General features: G+C 39.6%; 1 long non-coding RNA gene across 1 annotated transcript; it reads left to right on the forward strand.

Annotated features, from left to right (window-relative positions):
- The first annotated feature begins 275 nt into the window (after positions 1–275).
- Positions 276–3,629, forward strand: LOC147001103 (uncharacterized). The gene is made up of 3 exons (XR_015045183.1): positions 276–612; positions 3,175–3,301; positions 3,498–3,629. It is a non-coding gene; the product is annotated as an uncharacterized LOC147001103 (long non-coding RNA).
- The last annotated feature ends 3,611 nt before the right edge of the window (positions 3,630–7,240 follow it).

The following is a 7,240-nucleotide window of genomic DNA, read 5'->3' on the forward strand; positions in this document are numbered from 1 at the left end:
ATGTCACCTGTTCATGGTCCATAACTCAATGCTATATATCTCAGCTAAGATCACCTCATTAGCCCCCTTTGTGCCCTCCCCTTCTTAGTCTCAGGCCCATTCTAGAGATGCCCTCCCCAGCCACTCCCCCTCTGCCAGCTGCAGATTTCAATTCATTTTCCTGGCTCTCTGGCCCTCCCTTGTCTCTTACTACACCTGTTCCTGACACTCCCCTTCCCCTTTCTTATCTGCTCTCCCATCCAGTTCTCTCTTCCATCTGCCTCTGTGAGGAGCGGGTGTGGCAGCAGTCCCAAGATGGCGCCCAGGACTTCAGCTAAGTCTTATGACTTGCACCTGACTTCCTCATACACCTGAAAATAAGCTGCGCAGGTGCACCATGATGCTGGCGGTGTAAACAAGTCCATATTTGGTGGAGACATACCCCTGCAGCCCTGATTGGCTGAAGCTGCGTGCCTGGTGAGGTGGCGTGGCCTGCCATGAGTGGATGGGGGCTGAGAGTATATAAGCAGATCTCCCTGGGTTCCCGGGGTCCCTGTAGCAGCATCGAGGCGTTCCTGCGATAAAGGCTGTTGAGAAGAATCCGACTGTGTTGTATCTTCCTTGCCGGCCAAGGTGGGCGCAGCATGCCTCCTCTGACTCCATTATTCCCTCTTCTGAGTGAGATTCAACCATGCTCATTTGGGCCTTTCTTCTTGTTTAGTGTCTTTCAGTCTATGAAATGCAGTGTGGGTATTCTGTACTTTATGGTTATTATTCACTTGTAAGTGAGTACGTACATGCATGTCCTTTTGGGCCTCAGTTACCTCATTCCACCTATTATTAGTTTCCAGTTCTGCCCATTTCTCTGCAAAATTCATGATGTCCTTGTTTTTAATACCTGAAGAGTATTCCATTTTGTAAATGAAACACGGTTTTGTTTGTTTGTTTGTTTTTGGTTGTTTTGGTTTGGCTTGGTTTTTTTTTTGTTTGTTTGTTGTTGTTGTTGTTGTTGTTGTTGTTGTTTTCGAGACAGGGTTTCTCTGTGTAGCCCTGGCTGTCCTGGAACTCACTCTGTAGACCAGGCTGGCCTCAAACTCAGAAATCCACCTGCCTCTTGAAACACATTTTCTGTGTCCACATTTCAGTTGCAAAACTTCTCCATTCTTTCCCGTTTCTAACTGTTATAAATAAAGTGGCTATGAACTTCGTGGAGCAAATGCCCTTGTGGGTATGCGTCTATGAAGGTACCCTAAGTGTAGCACTTCCTCCTGCTTGTATGTTTTAAATTAATGGGAGGAGTATTCAAAGTGTTTCCTCATCCCAGGATGGAACCTTAAACAAAACCTGCTGCAAATGTGATCCAAGCGAGGCAGGGTCCGTTAATTTAGAAGCCAAACTTCACAGGATCATCCACATTGTGCCACTTCTGGATACTGAAAGATGAAAATACCATGGTCATGGATTCTTCTATAGTTTCAGTTTAGCACCACTCCAGCCATCTTTTGACAGAGTCAGGATCCCAGGGAAGACTGAGATTTCATTGCATTGAAGTGGTGTGGATGATGCTTGTGTTGCATTTTGTGACCACAACTTGTTGAGAAAACTAACGCATTGAGAAATCTGCCATGGAGAGATGCTTACAGGGAGATGAAGTACCCAAACTGAGAGATGTATGAGAAGTTACAGGAAGAGCACCATCTATGCCTTTAGGAATTGAAGTCCAATGTGTTTGAGACAAAGCTATAGGATTTGGTGTTTGCCCTGCTGTTTTTCTTGCCTTTGTCCAATCTTCTCTCCCTATGTACACATTCCTATCGATTGGGATGGGGAGGGGTACTCAGTGCCATTTTATGTTGGAAAGATATAACTTGCTTTTTGATTTTGCAAGATGTGGCTGTCAAGATATTGTCTTGAGTGTCCCCAGAGACATTAGACATTTGAACCGTGCAGGAGCCTTTCTAGATTCATCTTGGGGAAGATGAAAGTGTATATACACTCAAATTTTCCTTTTTCTTTCTTTCCTTTTTTTTTTGTTTATCTTATAATTTATATATTCATTATCACCCTGATCACTGCCCCTACTCTAGGTCCCTGCCCTCATAGACTCTTTCCTCCCAATCTCTTCTGTTTCTTCTTTGAGCAGGGGTGGGGGCACCCTGTGTACCCCTGGGTATATAGGTTATAGTCTATTTTTTTAGGATGGCATATGCTCATGACATCAATACTGCCTGAGGCTTCAGAGTCATTGGATTCTGGGTGTTGATGTTTCACCTAACTCTTGTATTTGTTTTGAAATTTTTAAATAAATAGGAGTGTTTTACCTGTGTGCATGAATATGAATATCATGTGTGCCTCATTTTAGTGTTGTCAGAAGGTGGACTCAGAGCTCCTGTTTTTGAAGTCATGGGTCATTGTTGGTCCCCACGTAAATGCTACTGTTGTGTGGAAGACCAGCAAGAGCTTTCCATGGCTGAGCTATCATTCTCTGCTGTCCTATATTGCTTATTTATGTTCAACACTTATATTACTAATATTTTCATGTGTCCCTTGCTCCATTAAATGTGCATTGACTTTTAGTAAAATTTTACTAATGTTGTAGATTAAACTGGTGCACTTCCTGTTTCTGCTAGATGAATAAAAAAGTGTGGGGAATGTATACTTCTTTGTAAGAACTGTAGTAAACAACTGAGTTCTTTCTATCATTTTTGTCTCAGTGGTTGATTTTTGCAGTGGAGTAAGGGTCTTAATATGTAACTTTTGCTGTCCTGGAATGTGTTACATAGAACAGACAGGGATCCAGCTCGATGACGTATACCTGCCCGTGACTCTGGGATTAAAGACATGAACAAATACACCCTGCTTGTCCATGATTTTTCTAGTTAGTGATTCTTTATACAATTAATAGGATGTGCTCTCAGTACTGTTGATCTGTTTCACCCTACATCTCCCTCTCAATTGGAATTCCTCTCGAAAGACTTTACCCTATTCATTTAAAATGTTCATAAGCAACACAGGTGAACCTTCAACTCAGTTTCCTTCTAAAATGATATGGTACTTAGATTATAACTTCTCTGTCAGGAAATCAGTAGAGGAAGCACCAGAATTACATGAATATATGGTCAAGGAAGCGTACATTTACTTTACAGTGATGTCAGTACCATGCTTTGTGATGTACGCATGTATGGGACATTTTAGGATGCAGTGACTTATGATGATGTGCATGTGAACTTCACTGGGGAAGAGTGGAATTTGCTGGATCCTTCCCAGAAGAGTCTCTACAAAGATGTGATGTTGGAGACCTACTGGAACCTCACAGTTATAGGTATGACTGTGAATTTTCTTTTGCTTTTCAAAATAGTGGGAAGACATGTCTCTTGGTGAGTGATGATGCTGTTATTTCAATTGAGAACAAGGAAGACTGAGCTGAATAAATAGTGTCCAGTGATGTGAAAATTCACAGTACCTTGAATTTTGCCTTATTTCTAATACTATATTCATTTTCTGGTACTGTCTTTTAGGCTACACTTGGGAAAACCATCATACTGAAGGCCATTGTCAAAGTTTGAGAAGAAATGAAAGGTAATTTTCATGTGAAAGCTGATGCAATTATGCCTCTAAGGAAATTTTACTATGTTATGGAAGCTCTAAAGAAAAACAGAAGTGTAAAATGTCAATACTTTAAGTGTAACTATAATTATAATATTTTTAAAAAATGTTCTGCCTCAATGTCAGTTATCTGATTTATCTATCAAAGCATCCCTCTTTTTTTTTTAAAAAAAAAAAGACAAGGAAACATTGCCTTAAGAGATACCTTTATTCTATTTGTAGCTCTATTATTCGATTTGTAGCTATACTGTGTATCTGCCAATGTGTATAAACTCCTAATACTTAGATTTTGCACATTGAATAGTGATAAATATATATCCAAAACCTTCTAATAAGCAAACAGTCCATGGGAAAGTTGGTGATACTCATATTCTTGTAGTAAAATTGATGTTTGTTTATGAGAGTCAAGAGTGTTGTCATTGGGGAAACCTTAATTCATATAGTACATGTCTATGAGGAACAAAAAGTCAAACAATGTGAATGCAATGTGGAAACCTTTCATCTGTTACTCTTCTTTTAATATGTATATTATGTGTCACAATGAATAAAAGCCATGTGAGCATAGGGATATTGAAAGAAGCAATGTACCGCTTATTATCCCCAAACAGTGAGAAATATGTAAGATTCTGCTTTTCATAGACATTCTGAATATGATTGAAGTTTGCAGTCAATTGGTTTTCTAATTTTACTGGGAACTTTCCCAAGCTCACACTGTAGAAAATCTTTATGGGTACTAGGAATTTGGAAATTCTTTTGTTTATCCTGGTTCACAGTCAAATGTGGTATAATTCACGCTACAGCAAAACTTATGAATGCAATCAGTGGTATAAAGCTCTGAGTTGTTCCATTTTCCTCATATAGATGAAATACATCATATAAATATCCCATATAAAAAGGATGTTATAAATGTCAGCCATTTAATAACCAACACAGATATCTCAAAAGATGCAAAAGAACCCATAATGAGGGAGAACCCCATGAACATATGAAGTGATAAAACCAGATGATCTGGTCCATCTTTATCATTAGACCAATTTGTAAACTTTATTCATCTTGATGAAATGATTGAACAGGGAAATTAATGTAGTAAACATATCATATGTGCCAATTTTCATTGCAGGCATGTAAGAAGTCATAATGGAGAGAAACTTTATGAATATAATGAACATAGTAAAGCCTTTTCATGTCCCAGTCATTTCCAATGTCATAGAAGAAGACATACTGGAGAGAAAACTCATGAATGTAATCAATGTGATAAAGCCTTTGCAACAGCTAGTGATCTCCAAAGACATAAAAGCACACTTCCTGGAGATAAAGCTTATAAATGTAATCAATGTGAAAAAGGCTTTGCAAGACCCAGTCATCTTCAATATCATAAAAGAACCCATACTGGAGAGAACCCTCATGAATGTAATCAATGTGGTAAAGCCTTTGCAGGTCACAGTATTCTCCAATATCATAAAAGAACACATACTGGAGAGCAAACTTAGAAATGTAATCAGTGTGATAAAAGCCTTTTCACAAAGTTATTGTCTCTATAATCATAGAAGAACCCATATTAGAAAGCTTATAAATGTAGTCAGTGTGCTAAAGCCTGTGCATATCCCATTCGTCTTCAAAACGTAAAAGATTTCACACTGGAAAGAAACCTCATAAAAGCAATCAATGTGGTAAAGACTTTTTACAACTCTATAGTCTCCATTATTTTTAAAGAACACATAGAAGACAGAAACCTTAGGAAGGTAATCGGTGTTGTAAAGCATTTGATGTCACGGTCATCTACGATGACATAAAAGATCACATACGCCGGGCGTGGTGGCGCACGCCTTTAATCCCAGCACTCGGGAGGCAGAGGCAGGCGGATTTCTGAGTTCGAGGCCAGCCTGGTCTACAAAGTGAGTTCCAGGACAGCCAGGGCTATACAGAGAAACCCTGTCTCGAAAAACCAAAAAAAAAAAAAAAAAAAGATCACATACAAGTGAGACCGGTTATGAACGTAGTAAAGCCTTTGCATATCATAGTTCTTTATGCATACACAAGACAAAACACACTGCAGAGAAACCCCAATTAAATGTTTGCTTTAATGGTTTATTTGGCCATGAGATCTGTTCCTAGCCATGGAAAGGCTGAGATAGAAACCCTGTGAGTGTATTTAATATGGTAAAGCCTTTGCACAATTTTGTAGTCATCTCCTTCATGGAAGAATTTGAACTGGGTAGAAACATTGTGAATCTATTTAGTATGGTGAAGCTTTTTCACACCTGTATAGTCTTCCTCATTATGAAACTATTCATACTGGAGAGAGATGCCATGAATGTCAGCAGTGTGGTAAAGCCTTTACAATGTTGGGTCCACTGAGGCTCAACACAACTGACACCAAGACAGTGCAAAGGATAAGAATTTATTGGGCCCGGAGGTGGTGGTGCATACCTTTAATTCCGGCACTTGGGAGTCAGAGGCAGGCAGATTTTTGAGGTCAAAGCTGGCCTGGTCTACAGAGTGAATTCCAGGACAGCCAGGGCTAAACAGGGCTACCATATCTGGAAAAAGCAAAATTGAGAGAGAGAAAAAAGAAGGAATTTATTGGAATCAAGTAGCTACTGATCAATGAGGGACACAAATTATATTCAGAAGTTTACCTGCAATACCCCACCCCCCACCACCATCCTGAGCTAGAAAGTTGTATAGCTTCCAAACAAGAAAACCACAAAGTCCTGTGACAAGTTACAGCTACATTCTCTCCCAAATCAAGATTTGTTTTCTGTTAAATGAGTCAATAAATGGTGATTGTTAACTCCCTGTATTTTGTTGTTGTTGTTGCAGCTGGGGGTGGTGTTGGTGTTGGGCTGTGTGTGTGCTTTCCCTTCTTTTGCAGACACTAAGATTATTTACTACCCGTGTTTTCATGTGTAGCCTTAACTTCCTCTGTTAGATTCTACCTCTATCTCTTTGTGTAGGTCTGTATGTGTGTAGAGAGGTTGTTTAAATTTGAGACTACCATGATCTATCTTACTTTTTCCACATACATTGATTATTAGTTTTTACGTGTCATAATCCACCATCTGTTGTTTCTGTGGCACATGTGTCCAAACCCATCTGGCGTCTACAGACTCCAAGGAGAAGACATTTGTGATTTTGTTGTTGTTGTTTTTTGAGGTAGGGTTTCTCTGTGTAGCCCTGGCTGTCCTAGAACTCACTCTGTAGACCAGGTTGGCCTCGAACTCAGAAATCCGCCTGCCTCTGCCTCCCGAGTGCTGGGATTAAAGCCATGTGCCACCACCACCCAGCTATCTGTGATCTTTTTTTTTTTTTTTTTTTAAATGAGAGTGGTTCTTGTGACTTTTTTTTTTTTTTTAAGATTTATTTATTTATTATATGTAAGTACACTGTAGCTGTCTTCAGACACTCCAGAAGAGGGTGCCAGATCTCGTTGCGGATGGTTGTGAGCCACCATGTGGTTGCTGGGATTTGAACTCTGGACCTTCGGAAGAGCAGTCGGGTGCTCTTACCCACTGAGCCATCTCACCAGCCCCTATCTGTGATCTTAATAGATCTTCCTTTACATGTTTCTTGGCTTTTTACCTTTGCAGCTTAATATTCGTTCCTTGAACTGTATATTTTGATTATTACTCAGGGAAGAGACTTTATTTTTTGG

This window comes from Mus caroli, unplaced genomic scaffold (assembly GCF_978045245.1).
Source record: "Mus caroli unplaced genomic scaffold, Mus_caroli_1 scaffold_14, whole genome shotgun sequence".
NCBI classification, from domain to species: domain Eukaryota; kingdom Metazoa; phylum Chordata; class Mammalia; order Rodentia; family Muridae; genus Mus; species Mus caroli.